Source organism: Miniopterus natalensis, chromosome 3 (assembly GCF_054644295.1).
Source record: "Miniopterus natalensis isolate mMinNat1 chromosome 3, mMinNat1.hap1, whole genome shotgun sequence".
Classification (NCBI taxonomy): Eukaryota; Metazoa; Chordata; class Mammalia; order Chiroptera; family Miniopteridae; genus Miniopterus; species Miniopterus natalensis.
Genome location: NC_142083.1, coordinates 88,000,062 through 88,022,416, shown reverse-complemented (window position 1 = coordinate 88,022,416; position 22,355 = coordinate 88,000,062). Strand labels below are relative to the sequence as shown.

Sequence of the window (22,355 nt, the reverse complement as noted above, 5' to 3'; positions counted from 1 at the left end):
TTTAAAAATATATTTTTATTGATTTCAGAGAGAGGAAGGGAGAGGGAGAGAGAGAGAAACATCAATGATGAGAGAGTCATTGATCGGCTACCTCCTGCACGTCCCCTACTGGGGATCGAGCCCGCAACCCGGGCATGTGCCCTGGCCCGGAATCAACCGTGATCTCCTGGATCCTAGGTCAATGCTCAATTGCTGGCTGAGTCTCACCGGCTGAGCGATATATTATTAACTATAGTTTATGTGTTGCTCAGATTTCCTTATGTTTCACTGAATGCACTGTTTCTGTCCCTGGATCCCACCCAGGATGTCACATTCCGTTTAGGTTTCATGTCTCCTTAATGTCCTCCTGGTTGGGATGGTTTCTTAGACTTCCTGTGTTTTTTGGTTTTGTTTTTTTAATTGAGACTCACATATTATAATATCTACCCTTTTCAACTGTACAATTCAATGGCTCTTAGTACATTCAGAGGTGGTATCTAATTTCATCACAGTTCCTTGACTTCTGTAAGAAACCACATACCCATGTAGCAGTCACTCCCCATTCTCCCCTCCTCCCAGCTCCTGGCCACCACTTACCTACTTTCTGTTTTTATGGACTTAGCTTTTCTAGACATTTCATAGAAATGGAATCAGACAATTTGTGGCCTTTTATATCTGGCTTCTGTCACTGAGCACAATGTTCTTGAGGTTCATCCATGTTGTAACATCTATCAGGACTTCATTCCTTTTTGCGGCTGAATAATATTCTATTAAATGGATGGATCATATTTAGTTTAGCCATCATTAATTGGTGGATACAGCCACTTTGGGCTGTTATTTTGTAAACTGTCCTTCAATTAAGATCTGTCTGATGCTTTTCACATGATGAAACCGGGGTTGTGGGCTTGGGGAGGAAGATCATGGAGGTAAGTGCCCTTCTCATCACTCAGATGGAGGGTGTATGCTGCTAAAACCATTTCTCACTCTTTTTTGTTTGTTTGTTTATTTGTTTAAAATATTACAGATGCCCCTTTTTCTCCCCAATGACCCATTCCACCCCATCCCATCCCCCTCCCCAGTCCCTCTCCCCACCATTGTCCATGTCCTTGGGTTGTGCATATATGCATATAAATTCTTTGGTTACTCTCTCCCCCTCCACCCACCCGCCCTCCTTTGTCCCTCTGAGATTCATCAGTCTGATCCATGCTTCCATGTCATTGAATCATTTCTGTTCATCAGTTTATTAAGTTCTTTAGATTCCACGTATAAGCGAGATCATGTGATGTTTGTCTTTCTCTGCCTGGCTTATTTCACTCAGCATAATATTCTCCAGGTCCCTCCATACTGTCCCAAAGGGTATGAGATCCTTCTTCTTTACAGCTGCATAGTATTCCATGGTGAAATGTCCCACAGTTTTTTTATCCATGATTTCTCACTCTTTATGTGGACTTTGTTCTCCTGGCAGAGTCAGTGTCCGCCAGATTTCTCCACTGTTAAAATGCCCTGATTTCAATAGACAGCTGCATCAATTTCCTCTTCACTTTGACCGTGTGGTTATTATTCTAATACAATTTTTTGCTGCATAGATCTAGTTTTAACTTATTTGATTTGGGTTCATACTTTAAATAAAGACCTTTCATTTTTTTCACATAGAAGACATTTAATTACATTAAAATGTCACACTGCAGTGATTTGCAGAGATTTTTATTTGTTTGGGAAGGGAAGGGAAGGGAAGGGAAGGGAAGGGAAGGGAAGGGAAGGGAAGGGAAGGGAAGGGAAGGGAAGGGAAGGGAAGGGAAAAGGCAGAGAAGGGAGAGGGAAAGGCACTGGCTGCTCCCAGGGGAGAGAGCCTCCATTGATTTTTTAGAGGGAGTAGAAGGTGGGGGAGAGAGAGAGAGAAACATTGATGTGAGAGAGAAACATTGTTGGTTGCCTCCCGCATGCACACTGACCAGGGCCAGGGATCGAACCTGTAACCCAGGTATGTACCCTTGACTGGGAATCAAATCTGAGACCCTTTGGCATGCAGGTTGACACCCTAACCAGTGAGCCACACCAGCCAGGACAATTTTGCAGAGATTTTTAAACAAATATTTAATATCCAGTGTTGGTGAAGATGTAGAGAAACAGGCATTTCTTAGGCTCTCTGGGGTAAAGGCAAATGAAGATGGGGAAGAAATTTGACAATTCACATTCAAAACCTTGAAATGTGTCACCCAATTCCATCAATTCTACATTTAGAACTTTATATAAAGAAAATAAATATGTACACAAAGATTTGGCCATAAACAAACAAAAGACCAACCCAATTTATTACAGAGTTATTTGTAGGAACCCAAAGTGGAAAATAACCTAAGTGCCCAAAATAAGAAATTAGCTTTAAAATTAACACAACCCCACAATCCATTGCCCAACAACCATTTAAAAGGATGTAAATACATGAAAAGGTGATCACAATTTATTAAGTTTTAAAAAATGATTAAAAACAGTGTATAGCCCTAGCCAGTTTGGTTCAGTGGTTAGAGTGTCGGCCCGAAGGCTGAAGGGCACGTACCTTGGTTGCAGGCTCGATCCCTGGTCCCAGTTGGGACACATGCCAGAGGCAACCAATCTATGTGTCTCTCTCACATCAATGTTTTTCTCTCTCTCTCTCTTCCACTCTCTCTGAAAAGCAATGGAAAAAATATCCTTGGGTGAGGATTATAATATAATAATAAAAAAATAAAGCCAAAATTAAAACAACAACAAAAAACTGTGTATACAAAAATTCTAATTTTGTAAAACAATGAGATATATATATATACTTGAATAGAAAAAATAATGGAAGGATGTCTATGAAAATGTTCCATTTGTTTTTCAGGTGGTAGACTAAGAGTTTGATTGCTTCTTTCCATTTATTTGTATTTCCCTACAATCAGTATGTTTTGATTTTGTGATAAGAAAGTTAGCCTTAATTTTTAAAGTTATTTTTGATTTACTATATTAAATGATGTGATTTCTGTGTGTTTAGCCATTATCATGAACTTCAGAAAGAAATCTGACAGCCCGGCCGGGGGTGGCTCAGCGGTTAAGCGTTGACCTAGGATCCAGGCGATCAGGGTTCAATTCCCAGTCAGGGCACATGCCCGGGTTGCGGGCTGCAGCTGATCAATGACTCTCTCATCATTGATGTTTCCATCTCTCTCTCTCCCTCTCTCCTTTCCTCTCTCTGAAATCAATAAAGATATATTTTTTTAAAAAAAGAAAAATAAAAAAGAAAGAAATCTGACAAATAATTATCTCATTATACCAGGCCAAGCTCAGCTCCACTCTTCATCATTTATATCGCCATGGTCTCTACACCAAAGAAATGGCCTCTCAAGCTGGGTGATCTGCAGAGAGTGCAGTGCAGGGGATCATGTTGTGCCTCAAGGCCAAGGGCCTCTGAGTTACCACTCCTGTGTTGGACGGGGTGAGGGGAGAGAGTGGTCACCAGAGCTCAGCAAGGGTAGTCCTATGGAGAGAGGGCCTAGATCCTGGCACAGGCCAACCTGCTGCAACCCCACAGGTAAGGAGCTGGGGCAATAAATACCCCAACTCATGTCCCCTCCTCCCTTTGCTCTCCTTCTTGGCCTACCCCTTGGCTGAGGCTACCAGCAGCAACAAGGCATAGCAGTCTGTTGATGTGGACCACACAAGCCAGCTTCCTGGGGCAGAAAGCAGAGAGGAGAAAATGCAGAGTGGGCCTGGAGGGGTGGTCATAGGACAGCCAGCACAATGGCCACATGACCTTGGGTGAGTTGTTTAACCTCTGTAATACAGTAGTCCCTACTTATCCATGGGGGACACTTTCCAAGATCCCCAGGGATGCCTGAAACCTCAGATAGTACCGAACCCTATTAAAACTTACGAATTGCTTATTTCTGGAATTTTCCTTTTAATATTTTTGGAACGCTGTTGACGGTGAGTAACTGAAACTGCAGAAAGTGAAACCACAGATAAGGGGGACTACTGTATAATAAGAAATATATTTGGTCTTTATCCCTGGTTTCTGTTACAGACCTTTATCCTTGGTTCCAAAAACCCTTGGAATTTCCTGAGTGACAGGAGGGTTTTCTGTTTTTCATCACAAGCCCCTTTCAATTACACCTGAGTTTATAATAAAGAGATGACTTGGGGTAGGGCACCTAGATAGCCTCAGGGTGGGGCTGTTCACCAGAAAGATCTAGTGGCTGGAAATCGTAGCCCCAAGCATAGATCTGGGGAGGGGAAGAGGGGGGCTGGAGATTAGGTTCTATAGCATCTCTTGGAGAACGTTTGATGAGCTCTGGTTGGTAAACACATGGAGGTACTGGCAGGGCGGGCTGTGCTTGGAGAGGCATGAAAGCTCGGAGCCCACCTTCCTCCATACCTTGCCCTGTGCACCTCTTCCATCTGGCTGTTCTTGAGTTGTATCCTTTATAATAAAGTGGTACTAGTAAGTAAATTGTTTCCTGAGTTCTGTGAGCCCTACAGCAACATGAGGAGGGGGTCATGGGAACCCCTGACTTATAGCTGGTCAGTCAGAAGTACAGGAGGCCTGGACTTGGAATTGAATCTGAATCGGGGGTAGTCTTGTGGGACTGAGCTTTCAGCCTGTGGGCTCTGACCATAATTCCAGGTCATGTCAGAACTGAATCGCTGCTGGTGTCCAGAATTGCGGAATTGGTCGGTATGAGAAAACCCCCACACATTTGGTGTCAGAAGTGTTCCGTGGGTAGAAACACGTCTTAAGAACCTCTTTGTGTCTCAACTTCTCATCTTTAAAATTTAATAAAAATACTAACCTTATTGAAGAACTGTCAGGATCAAGTGAGTTAATACACACGAAGGATTTATCTTAATTAAAACATGCGGAATCGTATGTGTGGCAGGGGGACCTTTTATTTATTTTTATTATTACTTTTTTATAATTATTTTTTATTTTTCCATTGCTTTTCAGAGAGAGTGGAAGGGAGAGAGAGAGAGAGAGAGAGAGAGAGACATGGATGTGAGAGAGACACATCTACTGGTTGCCTCCCACAAGTGCTCCGACTGGGACTGGGGATCAAGCCCAAAACCGAGGTTCATGCCCTTGACTGGGAATCAAACCGGGGACCGTTCAGTCCAAGGGCTGATGCTCTAACCACTGAGTAAACTGGCTAGGGCTGGCAGGGGGACCTTTTATTAAAATGTTATTAATTTTGAGGAGCTCGGCTCTGCAACGTCAATGTGTAGATAAAGATGCTTAACTCTTAATATTGGGGTTATCATGAAATCTCAATTTCCTCCTTGCCATATGTAGCTGAAATTCACACTTTCTTCCAAGTCTCATTCTCTTTTGCTTCTTGGCTGTGCAGAAACACCCATCCCCGCCCTCTCCAGTTAGGCAGGGTCATGTGACTGGCTTTGGCCGATGGGAGATGATCAGAAAGGACAGTCACTTCCTTTCCGAGGCAGCAAAAAGCCTCTGCAAGGTTCTCCAGGCTCGTCTTCCCCTTTGTGGAGGAGGCTGGTGTTGAGAGGGGACAGTCACAAGACAGAAGCTGCCCGGATCCCTGAGTCACCGAGCATCATCCTGTGGTAACCAGTAGCCTGGGAGAGTCACCTGGCCCCAGCACTGGCTTTAAGAAATACACTTTTGTGCTGTCTAGCCAATTAGATGTGTTTGTCTTTGTTATTGCTGTTTGCTCACCCACAGCAGCACATCCTGACTAGTACAACATATTGACTAGTACAACATATTGATGGATGTTTCCAGAAAATAAAAGCAGGCGGGTTTTGGGGGGTTTGTTTTTTTTTTTTTTTGGAGGATCTAAGGGCACCACCTCTCATGTCTTTTACCCCTTATCTTTTCTAACAAGCTGCTGCTGCAGCTGCTGGGAGAAACCACAGAAACACCCTCTGCCGACTATATCAACACCATCAGTTCTTATGACCTCTGGGGAGGGAGCCATGGTGCTAATTATTTAACAAGGAAAGAAAATGGCCTTGCGAAATGGTTCTGATCTGCCAGACCGGGATTAACATGCCCTGGTTTGGACTGAGCCTGAGAACCTGCACGTTTGCATCCCCATCATGTTTGCATCTGTTTATTTGGGGTGGGCACCTCTAAGGGGGGGTCCCTAAAATCTGCATCTCTTCTTATTCATGTCCTTGTGTAATTCCCTTCCCTTTCGCGTGCATTGGATTTACTGAATTGCCTCAAATGAATAGAATGGGCAAGTGATGGACCCCACATCCAAGAGGAGGTTATAAAAAACTGGCTTCTGCCTCAGGCATCCTACTCTTTCTCTTTCTCCCTCTGCTGAAAGAAGCCAGCTGCCAGGCTCAGAGCTACCCCAAGGAGACTTAATTAACATAACTATTACCCAAACTGTTTTCTTTCTTAAACAGAGGATTAAAAGGAGCCCCCCTTCCATCCCAACCCTCCCGCACATCCCAGGCAACCTTTGATCTGTTTTCTGTGACTGTAGATTAGTTTGCATTTTCCTTAATTTTATGTAAGGAGAATGAATTAGAAAGTACATAATCTTTTTTTTTTTTTTTTTTTTTATCTAGCTTCTTTTACTCAGCATAATGATTTTGAGATTCAGCCATGCTGTGTTGTGTACCAATAGTTCATTCCATCTGACGGCTGTGCAGTAGTAGTCCCCTGTATGGATATACCACAGGCTGTCTGCTCACCCTTTGGCGGGCATTCAGGTTGCTTCCAGTTTTGGGCTATTACAAGTAGAGCGGGTATGAATATTCATGCATAAGTATGACTTTCTTTTCTCTTCGTTAATTACCTAGGAATGAAATACTTCTGGGTATTTATCCAAAAATATATAAAGAAACACTAATTCAATAAGATAGATCACCCCTATGTTAATCGCAGCATTATTTTCAATAGCCAAGATATGGAAACAACCTAAATGTTCATCAGCGGATGAATAAAGATGTGATATATGTATACAATGGAATACTACTCAGCTATAAAAGAAATGAAATCTTGCTGTTAGCAACAACATGAATGGACCTTGAGAGTATTATGCTGAGTAAAATAAGTGAGGCAGAGACAGATAATACCATATAATTTCACTCATATGTGAAATCTAAACAAAACAGAACAAACGAAAAAACGAAACAAAAAACAACTCATAGATACAGAGAACAAATTAGTGGTTACCAGACGGAATCGAAATGGTTGCGGGGCGGGCAAAAGGGCTGAAGGGAGTCAGCTGTGTGGTGACTGATGGTAACTAGACTTTTGGGGCTGATTCCTTCAAAATGTATACAGATGTCAAATGATAACATTGTACACCTGAACCTTACATACCATTATATACCAATTTTACCTTAATAAAAATACAAACTCATGAGTTCTTTTTCAAAGCGATTGTACCATTTTACATCCCCACAAGCATTCTATGGGTCCCAGTCGCTGTGACAACTCAACCCGCAACTCCCTTTACAGATGCCCCCTGGGATGGGGCGGATGGGGCAATGCTGCCACAACTGAGAAGAGAGATCCAAAGCTCTTTATTCCAGCGGCAGGCAAAGATAAGGCCCTACTCTGGAGCCAGGGAAGAAAACCGTGTGAACCTGTATTTGTGAACTGAATTCACGGTAGCCCGAGGTACAGGGTGGTTACAAGAATGAGGGGCAGCTGCCAGTGGTACATCTTGGCTTGGCCATGCATTTTGTGGTTTTTCAGTTTCTAAAAAGAACAAAATCCTCTTATTTCAATAACTAAGTTTTATATGCAATGGCGGTTACAGCCTAGAGTCAGATGATCCATTTGCTTTCTATTTTTAACTGTCTCTCAGGCCCTGGAGCCTCCCAGAACCTCCCTGGGGTGAAAATAAATGGTGTTTGGTAATCCCCAGCTGAAAGGTGGTACTTAAGTCAAAAGTACACCTGAACTCAGCTAATTTGCACTAATCACCTACCCTAGCCCGGGATCAGCCAAAGGGGAAAACATCACTATGATGCAACCACAAGCGGGCATTTCAGAATGCCACCCACGCTTGAACACTTTTGATTTCGAAAACTTTCATCCCAGCCCCCTAGTAAGCGGGAGAGCGCCTCAGAATCTCCAGAAGGGCTGGTTAAAACACAAGATCGACTAGTCCCACCCCTAGAGGTCTGATTTCATGTAGCTGGAGAGGTGCCTGAGAATTTCCAATTTTTTTTTTTTTTTTAATATATCTTTATTGACTTCAGGGAGAGGAAAGGAGAGGGAGAGAGAGATAGAAACATCAATGATGAGAGAGTCATTGATCAGCTGCAGCCCGCAACCCGGGCATGCGCCCTGACCGGGAATTGAACCCTGATCGCCTGGATCCTAGGTTGACGCTCAACCGCTGAGCCACGCCTGGCCGGGCAGAATTTCCATTTCTAACAAGTTTCCAGGTGGTGCTGATGCTGCTGGTCCAGGGGCCACATTCTGAGTTCCAGGGGCCAATATTCTGTTGGAAGCGTCAATTTAAAGTCTAACTAGGGGTGGCAGGGAGCTGCTCCGAGCCCTGCGGTCGCCCTGTGCGGTGGGTGCGCCGCCCGGGCTGCGGGCCTGGCTGTGGCCCCGCAGCTCTCCCTGGAGGAGGGCATCACCCTGCGGGGGGCGCTGAGAGCGTGGCCGAGTTCTTCTCATTAGCAACAACAGAATTTTATATCAGCGCGGCATTTACCCATCTGAAACCTTTACTCGAGTGTAGAAATATGGACTCACCTTGCTTGTAACTACTGCTCCTGAGCTCATGAAATGCCTGCGGAAATAATGCGGTGGAACAACCAAAAGATTGCTTATACAGATGTTGAGTGCAGAAACTGGTGGTAGTCGTCTCCAGTACTGAAAGTGGGGAGGCCCTTGAAAGATGGCAGTTTGATATTGAGTGTGACAAGACTGCCATAGATAACAGGACACCCAGAGAAAAGTCTCATTAAGAGATCCAAGGTGAAAGCCACTCAGTGATCAGACAGATACAGCTCCACTGACATTTCTGCCACTGTTAGAAGTGTCTTGTTCACTTGATGTGTTGATCTATACAGACAAAGATTTGGTTGTACCTGAAAAGTGGGGAGAGTTGAGACCACAGTTCATTACCAATTCTGAGCGAGTCCATTGGGTTCCTTCACTACTACAATCCACAAAGCAAATCCAGGCTGGCCTACAAAATCCTGTCCATGGCGAGGTGAGACAAGAGCAGCGATGGGATTCTCAAATGTGTGTTTCCTGAAACCGAGTCAACTATAGTTTATGTTTTATTTCACCGATTAATTTTTAGATTAGGAAAACTTAACATTATACTTTGCTCAACTGTGCATCTTGTTCCATTTTTTGGTACCTGTTTGACTTTCCATAGGGTTGATGTCCTTTTTTGCACACTGTTCAAAGGGAGCCAGCAGGTTACATCAGCACTGTAATGTCAACTGAAGGCGGTAAACTTTTGCCATAAAGCTAAATGTCTTCCTAAATGAGACCTTTTGGTCAAGTAGCTTGACTCAGAATATAGGTAAATATGAAAGAGCAAAAGAAGTCTGAATATTCAGAATCTTCGTTTAGGTCCTAAAGTAACTGATAATTCACAATCGCAAAATATTCCTATAAGGTCTTTTTGCCATCTGTTTCATCTGTATAGTTTCCATATTGAAAAAAGTCTCCATTTGTATAGTTTCCATATTGAAAAAATCTTCAATTACTTGACTTTAATGTATATAATTAACACTTGCAAAGCTGTTGCTATTTCTACTGTTTAAATTCTGGTGATACAGAACACTTAATGTCTATTTTTGTTTTATAAAATCAAGCTTTAAATGACAATGATAAAGTAAGTTAAATGTGTATGTTAAAAAAAAATGGACACAGACATCGGTATGGAGAAGCCCTGAGAGTGGGGTGGATGCAGGGTGGAGGGGATCAATGAGGGAAAAGGGGAGATCTGTAATACTTTCAACAATAAGGATAAATTAAAGAAACAACAGTCTAACTATGGCAGTGATCTTCAACCAATGAGATTTTCCACCCCTCCCCACCAAGGGGACAAAATCTTGAGACATTTTGGTTGTCATACTGATAGGGGCTGGGGAGACTGCAACTGGCATCTAATGGGTAAAGCCGGGGATGCTGCTCAACACCCCACAATACAGAGGACAGCCTCCCACAAGAGTTGTTTGACGCCAAATGCCAATAGTGCCAAGGTTGAGAAACCCTGAACTATAGGGGAATGCTTAAAGAAATTAGAAGAATATTCTCACAAGAAATAAATATCATGCAGCATTAAGAAGAATGCTCCTTAAAGCTTTTTAAAACTTGGGGAATTGTTCCTAATATGATGTGGAAAAGGAAAAAAGAGGTGTATTCAACCTATCAGCTGTCTCATTTCATTTTCTTCATACTGTATCACACACTTTATCTTGTTTGTTTCTACGTTTACTTATATATCGTCTGTCCTCATTTCCTGGGATGTAAGCTCCTGGTGTACTTTAGGAAATTATTAAATAGTTGGTGCACACGTGAATGGATAAACCTGATGTCTTGGAAATGAAATCAGTGCTGTGCTGATAGATGTTTAACAACCGACTCTCTGAAAAGAAAAATCCCTCATTTGTAGCAGTTGCCAATTTCCATGGTGTACAGACTCTCATTGTGACTGATTTCAAGCTCCCTCATGGTGTCACTGAAGGAGGAGTTGGGTAAGTATACACAGCTGGCTAGCCAAGCCCATAGGAGCCAGCCCCAGCACACGACTGGAAAGAATTATATTAATAAAAAAAAGGCTGGAACGGAAAATGCTAAAATGTTAATGGTGGAGCAGTGGGATGATGTATATATGGCTCCTTGTCTAGTTTAATTCCTCCAAGAAAGAATGGAATAACATGGCTATTAATATGACATGGCTACCAATTTCTGGTCTCTACCCAAATTCTGAATTCCTGACTTAAAGAATCAGCCGACACAATCTTATGTCAACTGTGGTGGGAGTGGGGGAATGATGCATATAAATATTCGGGGCAGGGTGAGAGTATATAGTGTAGGTGTTCAGGCTCTGAACTGCATGAAGGCAGCACATCTGGGGGGGCCCTTACCTCATAGGCACATATGAACTTGTATAAAAGAATGCAGGTGGGCCCTGGCTGAGTAGCTCAGTTGGTTAGAGCATCGTCCCAATACGCCAAGGTTGCAGGTTCAATCCCCAGTCAGGGAACATACCAGAATCAGCCAATGAATGCATAAAAATAGATGGAGCAACAGATGGGTGTTTCTCTCTACCCCTTCCTCTCTCTCTCCCTCAAATAAATAAAAAAATAATTTTTTAAAAAAGTGGAATTGTTAGTTGTTTAAAAAAATAAAGAATGCAGGTGGGCTCTGAGGTTTTGGGCTTCTGAGTCCTGAGGCAGTGGGGTAACGCCCTTTGTTATAAACCCCGTGGACTGATGGTCATGTACACACTCTGAAGAGCACATAGACACATGGTCCTGCTATATATACATATGTGAGCTCCTCATTTCTCAGATGCCCAATTCTGCCCCCTCACCTCAGAGCTGAAGCTGGTTGTTTCACCTGGTGGAGAGGGCACTGGGGTATTGAGACATGTAAGTCTTAGGAGCCTTCGAGTAGGTAAAAGTGAGGGTATTTTTGATGCTCAGTCAAGGTTGCTGCCCACGTGGTCACAGGAAGGTACTTAGAACAGCTTTTAAAACTCATTTGAGATACTCAAGAGAATTAAAAAAACATGTCCACAGAAAAACTTGTACACAAATATTCATAGCAACCTTAGCTCATCATGGCCCCCAAAGTGGAAACAACCCAAATGTCCATCAGTGGATGAATGGAAAGTGCAGTCTATCCATACGATGGAGTGTTATTCAGCCATAAAAAAAAGAGGAAGCACTGATACATGCTACAACATATAGAAACTTCAAAAACATGATCTCCCCGGCTGGTGGGGCTCAGTTGGTTGGGTGTCATCCCAGGCACTGAAAGGTCTGATTCCCGGTGAGGGCACATGCCTGCCCAGGTTGTGGGCTCGATCCCCTGCAGGGAGTGTGCAGGAGGGAGCCTATTGATGTTCTGCCCTCACATCGATGTTTCTCTCTTTCTCTCCCTTTTCCTTCCTCTCTCTCTCAAAAACAGTTAAAAAATATTTAAAACAAAAACACATTATGATCAATGAAAGAAGTCAGACACCAAAGGCTGCATGTTTTATGAGTCCATGTCTATGAAGTATCCAGGACAGCAGGTCCACAGGCAGAAGGCAGATGAGTGGTTCCCAGAGGGTGGGGGTAGAGGGAATGGGGAGTGGCTGCTAGCGGGCATGGGGTTTCTAATAAGGGTCATGAAAATGTTCTGCAATTAGACAGTGGTGATAGTTGCACAACATAGCGAATATATTAAAACCACAGACCTGTACACTTTAAAATAGTGGGTTCAATGGTGTGCGCATTATATTTCAATAGTACAAATAATTTGAGGAAGGTGCACTTTGTTCTACTTTGCACATAGGCTAGAAATGTATGGGCTCAGGGTGGTCTCCAAAACAAGGTTTCTGGGAGTTCATCTTGGTGACCTGGGCATGGGCGGTGGCAGGAGGTCCCAGAAAGAGAGCAAGCTTCTCTTCTGGATAGACCCATTGGCACCTGCCGGTATCTCCTTGGCATTCCCCATGCCTGGGAATGCCATCCCTCTGTTAGCTCCTGTGATGCTTTGGCTGAGGCCTTGTTCTGGCTGCAGAAGTGTGCTCAACCTGCTCATGGGGTGGCTGGAAGTGCTGGGACATAACCACCGCCCACCCAGTCTCAACCAGCGATGGACAGGACCCCAACTTCCTCACTCCTGGAGGTCCCCAGAGGGATAGAACCCCAGCTGCCCACAGCAGTGACTTTCCCGTTAATGCACACCAAATTGGCTCCTCTCCTTCCCTGCCTCCCTTCCCTGTCCTGGGGTCACCTCCCAAATCAACTACCTGCTCTCTGATCCTTGTTTCAGGCTCTGCTTCTGGGAGACCCCAACCTAGGTATATTCTGAAAATTTTTCATAGTAGACACAATACTTTCCTCATCAGAAAATGAACATTTTTTTTCAAGTCTTGAGATATCTAAGCACAATCATCTCATCTCCGGAAGAACATTCTGGCTGAAGGAGAGGTTGAAGGTATTTATCAAAGTGCCAACTACCTGCCAGGGACTGTTCTAGGAGTGGTGTATAGAGATGAACAGGGCAGCAGGCAGACATGGCTTCTGCCCTTATAGAGCATTCTAGTGAGGGTGGGGAGATATGGACAAGCAAGTGAGAAGATAAATATGCCACGTTCATCTCAAAATTAATAAGTACCATGAAGAGAAATCTGGGCGAAGTGGTAAAAAGTGATGGGGGTCTGATTGGCCTGGCTGGTCAGGGAGGGCTGCTCGAAGGAAGTGACATTTGAACAGAGACCTGAACGACAGGAAGGAGGCTGACAGACACTAGGACCTGTGCTGTGAGAACAGCCAGAAAGTACCTTCCTACTCAAGATGCACTCTGTGGACCAGCTGCCTTGGCATCGCTGGGAGCTTGTTAGAAACGCAGGCTCGCAGGTCCTGGCCCAGACCTACAGAACCAGGTTCTGCATTTGAACATGATTCCCAGGTGCATGTGAGAGTCACAGCAGTGGATTCAACCCGAGGGCCTGTGTTAGTGCAGGGGTGGTCAGCAATGTGACTACTGTGTAGACATCTCGCCTCAATGAGAAGCTGGTTCTCTTGTGACACTTGTGTTGGCAAACGGACCTGAGCAATTTTGTTTTTAGAGCTGTGCCACTTTAAAAATATTATTTTTTAATCCTCATGCAAGGACATGCTTATTGATTTTTTTAGAGAGAGTGGAAGGAGGAAAGGAGAGAGAGAGGAAGAAAGAGAAAGACATCAATTGGTTGTCTTCTATATGCGATCCGACTGGGGATCAAACCCGAAACCTAGGTATGTGCCCTGATGGGGAATTGAACTGGCAACCTTTTGGTGCATGGAATGAAGCTCCCACCAATTGAACCACACCGGCCAGGGCAGAGCTGTGCCACTTTTTTTTTTTTTAGGTATATCTTTATTGATTTCAGAGAGAGGAAGGGAGAGGGCGAGAGAAACATAAATGATGAGAGAGTCATTGATCGGCTGCGCCCTCCATGCCCCCAACTGGGGAATTGAGCCCACAACCCGGGCAGGTGCCTTGATTGGGAATCAAACCGCGATCTCCTGGATCCTACGTCGATGTTCAACCGCTGAGCACGCTCCGCCGGGCAGCTGTGCCACTTTTAAAACAGTTTTCAGAAAAATCAAGGAATCATTTAGGCGTCATAAGCAGGAGTCCTGAGAAACAGTCTACTACGAGGTGCCTTTCATGGTGATATTGTGATAGGCAGTTAGACAGACATGAGCAGGGCAAGGACGATGGGCTAGGTACAGAAGGTTACCAAGATGGAAAGCCCTGGGTGCCTAGCAAAGAACAATTGTAGGGTGGGGGAACTCGCCCCCAGGGTGGCCTTTCCTCCCCTAGCATATCACTGGTCATGTGGTTTGGATCCCCTGACCTTTCCTCCCTAGAGATAATATCTAGGCCTCAGCTGCATTTCAGCTGCAGGCCCAAGAAAGCAACAAAACCAGTCACAGCTGACCTCAGGACCAGCTGCATTGACTGATGACCGCCCTGGTGCCAACCAATCAATCAATGGAGGCCACAACCCTGAAAGGACACACCTGGAAAACTGCTGAATATTCTATAAAGATCTTCCCCTGGGGCACCCCTAAAATCTCCTCCCTTAAAACCCTTAGGCCAGAGGACCCAGAGCGCTCTCCCTCGCTAGTACCTTTCCCTACCCTTCCCCTTCCCCTGCCACTCCTGTCAGCATTAACATTAGCTTCCTCACTCCCACGTTCCAAGGGCCCTTCTTTGCCTTTATAACTTGTTTCCTAAGCCCATTTCTTCTAGCAATTGCTTCTGTTGCCTCTGTGGTTTACCAAATGTTCTCTTAATGTTCGAATCTTGGCCCTGAATTCTTTCCTAGCCAGAACCCAAGTACCGAGGTTGCTGAAGAACCTGGGTTAGGTCTGACCCCTGCCGTTCCACGGCCTACAACAACATCACCTTTGTGCTGAAGTGCGTCTCCAACCCAGGCTCTGAGCACCACCCTCGGAGTTGCATCAAGTTGGGGAGGCCACAGGCAGTCTTCTGAAAATGCATTTAATTGCCTGTGATTCACCCCTCAGATGACAGTCAGAATGAGAGATCACATTTTTAACCTGACTACTATCTGATAACCCGCAGCAACTTGCAGCTGCAGTTCCAGCTTGAGGACTAGCCATGGAAGGAACATGCTGTCCTAACGGGGGAAAGTTGCATAAGCAGTGGGTAAGCGCAAAATGAATGCACAGGAAAAAAACAACAACACGGAAAAAAAACCCCTCAGATCTCCCCCAAACTGCAGAGTATTACATTTATTCAGCACTGTGCAAATTACCACGAGCATTACATTATCTAACGAGTAATGAGTTGTGTTCAGCTGTTGGTACAGAGAACTGGCCACAGCTGCTCATATAAATTAGGTTTTCACGTCTACTTAAAAAAAAAAAGTCTAGAGGTAGCCCAAGGACGACCACAAACTCATCAGACTTCCTCCTTTCTGCTCCATCGTCCTTAACGTATGGTTCCCCTCCTCAAGGTTACCCCATGGTCAGAGATGGCGGCTACAGCCCTCCTATTTTGTTTGTGTTCCAAGCAACAGGAAGGAGGAAGTAGCAAGAGGCAAGCTAAGTCAGTTCCCTTTAAATAGCTTGCCTGGAAGCCCCACCCAATGACTTCCTCTTATTTCATCATCCTCCCTCGGTTGCAAAGGGAGCTGGGAAATGTAGTCCTCAAGCTGGGCTCGTTGCTCACTTGACTACAATTTCGGCTGTGAGTAAAGAATACTTGTGGACTGGATATGGGGAAGGGACCTAGCCAACTTTATTATGTACGTAATATCCCATTATATGCTCAGGGTTGTTTTTCTTGTTTTCCTTTTTATTGAATTTATTGGGGGTGACACTGGTAAATAAAATTATATAGGTTTCAGGTGTACAATTCTACAATACATCATCTGTATATTGTATCGTGTTCGCCACCCCAAGCCAAGTCTCCTTCTGTCACCGTTTATCCCCCCTTTATCCTCTTCTACCTCCCCCCACCCCTCTATGCTCAGTTTTGAGAAATCCTTAGGAAAATTTCCCCCACTAGGTCTGAAATTCTTTGACCCTCTGGGTAAAGATTTTTCTGTCTTATTGATAAGACACCTGCAGTATTTTCTATTATTTTTTTTAAGGTGGGTAGAATTTACTTGCCCAAGGTAAGCTGCATTTTATAACAAGGGGAGACAAATATATAAGCCTTCCAATTCCTGCTAAAAATCTCATTCCTTAAAATTTAACCTTGTTTGCTGTGTTTTTATTTAAAACAGAGTTTAGAGAGAAACATGTCCTTTAGGTTACCAAATGAGGTAAGAGAGTTTTGACTGGGTTTGATCATGAGCTTGCCATTTCTTCCCCAGGAAAGGAAGTAAAAAGAGGTCAGAACACATCTCTTTCCCCACTCACTCCCACACTTTCCTGAACAGTCATCTACTTGCTGCTGTTGCTGTGAAATGCGAGTGGTGGGCCCTCTGAGCCCACCCTCATCTCCAGGTGAGCCATGCCACCTTTGGAGTCTAGGAGTGTACAAACAATCAAAGAATTTCACCTTCAGTAGAGAGCTGAATGCAGCATGAGTAATATCTACATATGGTGGTTTTAAAATATGTCCCCAAATTCTATGACATTCCTCCCTTCAAAAGGTGGGGCCTAATTCTCCTCCCCCTGAATGTGGCCCAGATTTAGTGTCTTGCTTTTAAGGAATAGAATGTGGCAGAACGATGCTATATGACTTCTGAGGCTAGGTCATAAAAAGGATACCTTCTGCCTGGTGGTGTTAGCTCACTCACTATGAAGGAAGCCAGCCACCATGTCTTGCGGACGCTCAAGTAGCCTGTGGAGAACCTGAGGTCTCTCACTAACAGCCAGCATCAACTTGCCAGTCTTGTGACGGTACCATCTTGGAAGTGGATGCTCCAGCCTCAGTCAAGGCTTCAGATAACTGCAGGTCAGGTCAACACCTTGATTGACAACTTCATGAGAGACCCCCATGTCAGAACACCCAACTGGGCTGCTCCTGAATTTTTTTTGTTTATTGTTGCTTTATACCACTAAGTTTGGTTTGTTACACAGCAGTAGATAACTAACACACTGGACATTAAATATTATAAGAGGAAATAAATGGAGAGAGATATTCCTTGGCTGGGTTTTTGCCTCTAGGTTTCCCGAAGCTTCTCACTTGTGATTCAAATAATCAAGTGGAGCCCTGACTGGTGTGGTTCCATTGGTTGAGTGTCATCCTGTACACCGAAAGTTCACCAGTTCAATTCCCAGTAAGGGCATGTGCCCAGGTTACAGGTTTGGTCCTGGTCAGGGTGCATACTAGAGGCAACTGATCAATGTTTCTCTCTCACATCGATGTCTCTCTCTCTCTCTCCCTCTCTCTTCTCTCTCTAAAATCAATAATGGTCGAGGCTAGAATAAAAGAATCCAGATTGATTCCAGAACATCTGAAAATAGTCTTAGCTATCCCATGATGTGGTAATTACATGAGTACTGCACTTGATAATCCAGAGTACTTTTGAAAATACAGATTCCAGAACCCCACCCCTGGGGGCTATATTCCATAGTTTTGATTGGGCCCAAGGACCTATATTTCTAAAAAGCCCCACTTAATACTGAGGAGCAACAATTCACATATTCTAGAACCATATATATCTAGGCTATTATGAAGCCCACTTTCCTGCCTTTGGGAGAATTTTCTAGAGGAAACCATCCTGCTCAGCTTCAGGTTAGCTATGTCTCATTGTTCATTCCACCATCCCAGTTCACTGAAAGATCAGACTGTGGACTAGGAATATTCAACTTCTCAGTGATAGCCTTTGGATTTTTTCCTCTCCAAGAGAACTCACAAAGTCATCTCCTTCCTGCTGCCCTTGCCCCAACAAGGGGTGGGGATTCTGGAAACATACTGCCTTGAGCTCCAATCCTGGTTGTCTCGCCTACAAGCCATGTGGTTTTACATGAGTTATTTAAGCCTCAGTCTCCTCGTCTTAAAAGGGGACGATTAATGGATATGAATCAGGATTTCTCAACCTCAGTACTATTGACATTTGGGCCAGGTAATCCTTCGTTGTGTCCTGTGCATTGTAAGATGTTTAGCAGCACCCTAGCGGGTTTGGCTCAGTGGTTAGAGCATCGGTCCGCAGACTGAAGGGTCCCAGGTTGGATTCTGGCCAAGGGCATGTGCCCCAGTTGCAGGCCCAACCTCCTGCCCCGGATGGGGAATGTGCGGGAGGCAACTAGTTGATGTGCCTCTCTCACATCGATGTTTCTCTCACTCTCTCTCTCTTCCTTTCACTCTCTCTGAAAAGCAATGGAAAACATAGCCTCGAATGAAGATTAAGAAAAAAAGATGTTTAGCTGCATCCCTGAACTCTACCCATTAGATGCCAGTAGCACTGCCATCCCCCTCAGTTATGACAACCAATGATGAGAGCCAATGATGAGCAGCTCTTAACTGGGGGCAATTTTGCCCCCTGAGGGACATTTTGTAATATGAGCTAGGTCACTTAGCTCTGTGCATGGTGCTTAGTAAATGATAATCATGATTATTTTCTCTTTTCAGATTGCAACACTATTAGGTTTAAGCAATGTTTTTTCCTGTGTGCTTTTTTGAAAGACACTACTCGCACTTTTGTGACAAAGTTATTTTTAAAAATTTAGGCAAAATGGTGAATCTCATGCTATATGAATTTTAGTTCACTTAAAAAAGGTATGTGAGCATCAGCAGCAAGAGAAACAATAGATAAATTGTACTGTATCAAAGTTTCCACCCTTTGTGCTTCCAAGGATACAGTAATAAAGTGAAAATACAACTCACAGAGTGGGAGAACAATTTGCAAATCCTATATCTGATAAGGGACTTGTATCTAGAATATATAATGAAATCTGAATAATACAAAGACAACCCAATTAAAAAAATACTCAATAATACAAAGACAACCCAATTAAAAAAATGGGCGGAGAAATTGAATGGCTAGAAGAAAAACAAATGACCAATAAGCACATATAAAGATGTGGGCTATCAAAGATGAAGTGGTGTGTAACTTCTGATGCTGTGCCTGAAGGCAGCGAAAAGGACAAGTTGTGTTCTTTCCTCTGCTAAAACCTAATGTGCAGAACTAGCCTTCTCACGTTCCACTGCAACAGAAATTAAATGCAGGAATCGATTCAAGGGTGTACTTAATATGTCAACATTGGTCCTAAACTTGGACAGGTAATATATTAAAATACACAAAAACATTGCTTTTATTTAAACATGCTTGCTGACTTGTATACTGTTGAATATTAAATAAAGGTGTTTCATTTTGTCTTGTTGTTTGTATTGGCTGTTTGTGCTTAACAATATTACTTTTCTCATGTTTTTAAAATACATTTTAATTAAGAGAGAGGAAGGAAGAGAAACATTGATCAGCTGCCTCCTCTATGAACCCCACCCAGGAATTGAACATGCAACCGCAACCTGGGCATGTGCCCTGACTGGGAATCAAACCAGCAACCAGGAATTGAATCAGCTACCTTCGGGTGCTCAACCACCTGAGCCATACCGACTAGGGCTTTTCTCATGTTTTTTGACTCATGCCCTTAATCCTAACTTTGACCTTTTCTGGCAGTAATTAATCTTTGAGACCATTTTGCTGCCTATTGTGATGAATGCATGCATTATCACAGAGAAGCTATTGGTAGCATATATTCTCTTGACTCTATGCCCTCATGACATTTAGCACATACTGCTTTTCACAGTGCCCTCCTGTGATCCTCACCCCCACAGCCCTTGCTGACCATGAGCACCTGCCAAGTGTTGATGTGTAATAATGTTGCTTAGGTTTTAAAAAGGACAGTTTAGAATGAAAAAAAATCATCCAGTAGCCTGGTCTCTAGAGTTATCTGCTCTGTGTGTGTGCGAGAGAGAGGGTCACTGAAAACCTTGGCAGGTTTCAGAAAAATCTGTATCACAGAAAATATATTAATATGAACGCAGATTAACCCTTTTGTGCTATAAAAATAACCGAAGATTTTCAGATTTTTTCTACTGTAATCATTATTGAAAAAAATTCTTTTCATAGCATAGAATAAGTTGTGTTTTTGTAGTGCCTATAAAAAATAGGTAGACCCTAGGCTGTGTGCCTCTAATGCGGGATGGACAAAGCGCTTGCCTGCTGTGCCCTCCCAATTTGGTAGGCCTGATGAACGCAGGGGTCCCCTATAACCCCTGCTTTTGCCTGGCACGTCCTTTCCGCCTTCCTAAATCCTATTTGTTTTCAGACTCAACCAGGACCAAGACTGCCTAGATTCCTGCACTAAGAACTTACTGTTTGGTGAGAGGAGCATAAGTAAACAAAATATCAACAGCAGATCTGTCGGAGTAGAGCGATATAGGGTCTGAAAAACAAGCAAGCAAACAGGCATTGGGGGTGCGGGGGAGGGCGCTACTTGAAAAGAGGCTGGTCTGACGCGGGCTCGGTGCTTACGGGCCATCAGGAGGCCTGAGGACCGAGGAGGAGGGGAGGAGATCCTGGGGGAGGGAACTCCTAGAGCAAACGTCCTGAGGCAGAAAAGGGTGTCCCCGGAGGCCGCCAGGGGGGTGAGCTGCTCCAGCGCGGCAGCTGCGGGCCCGCGGTGGGAAGAGGCGGCGGGGCAAAGCCTGCGGAGACCGTCGGTCCCGGCGAGGTCAGGCTTGACTCCAGCGCGGCGGCGTTAAAGCCGAGGTTGCGGGAACGCAGTCTGGCAGCTGGTGGGAGCCGGCGCCCCCGCGCCCCGCCCCGCGCCCCGGCTCCCGGCCCCGCCGCCGGTGGGTGGTCTAGAGGCCAGTTTCGCCCCCCTGCGGCCAGCGCCCGTTTACGTGGCTGCTCCCTCCCCAGACCCTCGGCCCGGGGGAAGCCCTGGACCGGTGACCCCCGCGCGCCCACCCACAGCCCCATTTGCCGCCGGGGTGGCAGGACGAGCGCGGCCGGTGGCTCAGCGCGAGGCGGGCGCGGCCTCCCCCTCGGCGCGGCCACGCGGCTCGGGCAGGGGAGGGGAGCGGAGGCTGCCCCGTGACGCAGGCGGCCGCACGTGGCCCGGGAGTGTGCTTTTTAGGGACAGGTGCGGGGGCTGCCGCACTTGCGAAAGCACGGATGCGCCAGGGCCGCAGCTCTCCTGTTCCGGCTGATTCTCAGTTTCGCGGGCCGGCTGGGCTGCAGCTGCAGTCCAGTCCAGACACCATCCTCGGAGGACGCCGGGGGGCTTGCGGGAGGAGGGGTCGGAGGATGGGGGGCGGAGAGCCTGCTCTCGCGCACCCCGCGGTGAGCCCTGTGGGTGCGGGCCGCCCTACAGGCCACAGAAGGGCCCCCTGGCCTGCAACCTCAAAGTTTTTCTTTGGGCCCTGAGGCTCAGTTTGCCCAGCTAAGAAATGGGACACTGAAATAAACAGACGGGAAGCACTTTGCATACTTGGATACAAGTTGGGCGTTATATTCAATTTCTCCACTTCCCTTCTCTTGGAAGCCCAAGGGGCCGGGCTAAGCGGGCTGTCACCCACCACAATCCTCCAGCCCTGCGGCGCGGTGGCCAGATTCGATTTTGGGGCCTAAAAGCGTCGGAGAAACCCCTGCCCGGGGTGCGGCCGCTGGACGCCCCGGGGCTGGGGCAGCCGGCGAGTGCGCATGCGCACCCTGTTTTCCTTTTTTTTGTTAGTTGGCTTGGACACAAACACTGTCAGCTCCTCCCCCTCTTCTACTTCATCCTGCCTGACAGTCAACCCCTTCCCCCCCGTCCATTGGTTATGTCAGGCAGGCCGGGGAACCAATCGTGGCGCTGTGTTCAGACACCGGCACGCGGAACCGGTTGGATCCGACCAATGGAGACCCCGGAGCGGACGCGCCCCAATGGGGCAGGGGAGCTGGGGCCGAGTGGGCGGTGCTTCTTCAGTCAGCATGTGGGCGGGGGAGGGCGGAGACCAGCAGCCGCAGAGGCGTCGACGGCGGCGGCGACGACGTTCCTTAGTCTTCGGTGTGGGCTCGATTGCAGTGGCACGGCTGCGGGAAGGGGTCGGTTGTCATCGGCGGCGGCCCTAGGGCGGAGGGCCAGGGCACCATGAGGGGGCGATAGACCGGCTCGGACCGTAGAAGCCAGGGGCGGCGGCGGTCTTCCGGCCCGCGGAGACCCTCGGCAGGGCCCGGGGGTGGGGAGGCCCGGGGCGGGGGTCGTCCGGGGCTGCGCGG

The 22,355-nt window shown here is 45.8% G+C and overlaps 1 pseudogene; it reads left to right on the top strand.

Annotated features, from left to right (window-relative positions):
• Window positions 1-899: 899 nt before the first annotated feature.
• On the top strand, window positions 900-22,137 carry LOC107542074 (mitotic spindle assembly checkpoint protein MAD2A-like; annotated as a pseudogene).
• The last annotated feature ends 218 nt before the right edge of the window (window positions 22,138-22,355 follow it).